The following is a 3,570-nucleotide window of genomic DNA, read 5'->3' on the forward strand; positions in this document are numbered from 1 at the left end:
ATTAGTTATTGTAGTAGTTATTGTAGTAGTTATTGTAGTAGTTATTGTATAAGTTATTGTAGTAGTTATTGTATTAGTTATTGTAGTAGTTATTCTATTAGTTATTGTATAAGTTATTGTATTAGTTATTGTAGTAGTTATTGTATAAGTTATTGTATAAGTTATTCTATTAGTTATTCTATTAGTTATTGTAGTAGTTATTGTAGTAGTTATTGTAGTAGTTATTGTATAAGTTATTGTATAAGTTATTCTATTAGTTATTCTATTAGTTATTGTAGTAGTTATTGTAGTAGTTATTGTATAAGTTATTGTAGTAGTTATTGTATTAGTTATTGTATTAGTTATTGTAGTAGTTATTGTAGTAGTTATTGTAGTAGTTATTGTATAAGTTATTGTATTAGTTATTGTATTAGTTATTGTAGTAGTTATTGTATAAGTTATTGTATTAGTTATTCTATTAGTTATTGTAGTAGTTATTGTAGTAGTTATTGTATTAGTTATTGTATAAGTTATTCTATTAGTTATTCTATTAGTTATTCTATTAGTTATTGTAGTAGTTATTGTAGTAGTTATTGTAGTAGTTATTGTATTAGTCTGTTAGAGAAGGAAACTGTTGATGACTTTGTGTTCTCTACGGTCTTTTACATAAGTGTTGCGTTACTGTATTTCTTATTTTATTTTGAAAAAGCTCCATCTAGAGACGAGCATGGTGAATTATCTAGAGTCTAATTATTATAAAACTATTCAAATAAACAACGATGAGACATCTGGAGATTAAGGAAGACGTTTCAGCTGCTCACCGGCATTCCTCGCGGTCCCAGTGACCCCGGAGCTCCTGCACCACCTGGGTCTCCTGGTTGGCCCTGCAACAACAACATCATCAACATCAACAACATCAACAACAGCATCAACAACAACATCATCATCAACAACATCATCATCAACAAAAACAACATCAACAACAACAACAACATCATCAACATCAACAACAGCATCAACAACAACATCATCATCAACAACATCATCATCAACAAAAACAACATCATCAACAACAACAACAACAACATCATCAACAACGACAACAACATCAACATCATCATCATTAACATCAACATCAACAACAACGACGTCATCATCAACATCATCATCATTAACATAAACATCAACAACAACGACAACAACAAGAGTTAGTCTTTATTTTCCTCTCATGGTCTATCAAACATAACACTGATATCTACCAACAAATAAAAATGTAACAAGACAGGAAAGGAGACAACGAGAGGAGAGAGGAAAGGAGACAAGGACAAGTGTGTGTGTGTTTGTGTGTGTGTGTGTGTGTGTGTGTGTGTGTCTGTGTGTGTGTGTGTGTGTATCTGTGTGAGTGTGTGTGTAAAATGACGTCACACACCTTTTGTCCGTTAGCTCCACGGCGCCCGGGTGATCCCGGGTTCCCAGCTAGTCCCGGTCCTCCCTGCAGGACAAAACCACAACAAAGTCAGAGATATCGCCATGGCAACAAGGGATACAGACACGGTGAGAAGTTAAACAACATCTACAGCGAGATAATATTATAATATTCATACTTTCACCCAGAGAGGAAACAAGGGAAGGAGGAAACAAGAGAGGAGAGGAAACAAGGAAGGAGACAATAATCAGAAAGAGGACAGGAGACAAGAGAGGAGACAGGACAAGAGACCAAGGAGTGGAAACAGAAGAGGAGAGGAGGAAAGAGAGGAAGCAAGGACATGAGAGAGAAGACAAGAAGAGGAGATAGGAGAGGAGACAATAAGCGAAGAGAGGACAGGAGACAAGAGAGGGGACAGGAGAGGAGACAGGAGAGGCAATAAGGAGAGGAGACAAGAAGAGGAGGGAGGAGAGGAAACAAGAGAGGAAAGGAGACAAGAAGATGAGAGAGAAAACAAGGAAAGGAGACAAAGAGAGGAGACAGGAAAGAAGACCAAGGAGAGGACAGACACACACACACACACACACACACACACACACACACACACAGTCTGCATGGCGACACTTTCTTCCCTCCTGTCTGGGACGAGTCGTCCTAACGAGATATTTCTGTCTGTGATTAGTTTAACGACATCCACTCAGAGCTCGTAAATAAGGAGAATTAAAAGGGCGGGGCCTAAAAACATCTGTAATCACAACCTCTACAGCAAATGTCACAACACATAACATTATATAAAATATAATAATAATATAATATTAACAACATGGCACCTCCCCAGTCTGGATGGACCAGATCTGACCTACTTTCAGCAGATAAACCAGACTAACGGGGACGTTATGGACGTTATGGACGTCCTGTCCCGAGGGGACATCATCTGTCACAGATTTGGGATAATTGGGCGACAGACCCGACGTGCACCGTGACTAACGAGCACCCCCCGCCCTCGTAAAGCCGAGTCTGCGGCGCGAGGGAGGATTTATTACGGGTTTACGAGACACAAACATCTCCCAACTCTGTCAGAATAAAAGATGTGATCTCTATATTTTATTTTTGTAAGCGTTAAATGAAAATGTTACAAAGCTAATTGGACTAAATGTTCCCAGCTGTGGCTGCAGGGCCGAGGTCACGTCCTCTGTGTCTGGGTTAGGGATTAGCATTAGCATTAGCATTAGCATTAGAGTTAGCATTGGCATTAGCATTGTCCACTTATTTTTGGCCATATACTGCCGCATATAAGACTATCTATCTATATATCTCTCTATCTCTCCATCTATTTATCTATCTATCTATATATCTATATCTCTCTCTATCTATCTATCTATCTATCTATCTATCTCTCTCTCTATCTCTCTATCTATCTATCTATCTCTCTCTCTATCTCTCTATCTCTCTCTCTATCTCTCTATCTATCTATCTATCTATCTATCTATCTATCTCTCTCTCTCTCTATCTATCTATCTATCTCTCTCTCTATCTCTCTATCTATCTATCTATCTATCTATCTATCTATCTATCTATCTATCTATCTCTCTATCTATCCATCTATCCATCTCTCTCTATCTCTCTCTATCTATCTATCTCTCTCCATCCATTCATTCATCCATCCATCCATCCATCTGTACAGCAGGACAACATGTCCAGTCGGACTGTGTCCTCCTCCAGCTGCTCTGGGGTCAGCTGATACTGACCTGAGGTCCAGGTAGGCCGATGATTCCTATTGGTCCAGGCTGACCTCTGACCCCTCTGGCGCCCTGCACACACAACCAGGATTGATTGACACTTTACAACATGTCTTGTCCCGCCTTTAACAGGCATGGAACCTCAAAAATGTTCCTATGTTTCTGTGAACTGTGCAAAGCAACATGTGTGAAAATATGAGATGTATTTTATCTTAAAGAACAAAATTAGGAGATATTTCCCACATCAAATCCACTAAATAACAGAAAATCTCTTTAAAATAATAATCTAAAAAAACGTAAACAAGTCAAACCAGTAAGATTACATATTTGGACGTTTAAAAACTCTTTGTACTCTTCACATATTTATGTTGATTTTTTTCATCCTTGGACTTTAGGATCTCACCTGTGGACCTGAAGCCCCGGGGA

At 38.2% G+C, this 3,570-nt stretch overlaps 1 long non-coding RNA gene across 1 annotated transcript; it reads right to left on the minus strand.

Annotated features, from left to right (window-relative positions):
* Positions 1-784: 784 nt before the first annotated feature.
* On the minus strand, positions 785-3,570 carry LOC117940783. The gene is made up of 4 exons (XR_004655820.1): positions 3,548-3,570; positions 3,154-3,216; positions 1,409-1,471; positions 785-863 (listed from the first exon to the last, which is right to left on the minus strand). It is a non-coding gene; the product is annotated as an uncharacterized LOC117940783 (long non-coding RNA).

Source organism: Etheostoma cragini, unplaced genomic scaffold (genome assembly GCF_013103735.1).
Source record: "Etheostoma cragini isolate CJK2018 unplaced genomic scaffold, CSU_Ecrag_1.0 ScbMSFa_3276, whole genome shotgun sequence".
Classification (NCBI taxonomy): domain Eukaryota; kingdom Metazoa; phylum Chordata; class Actinopteri; order Perciformes; family Percidae; genus Etheostoma; species Etheostoma cragini.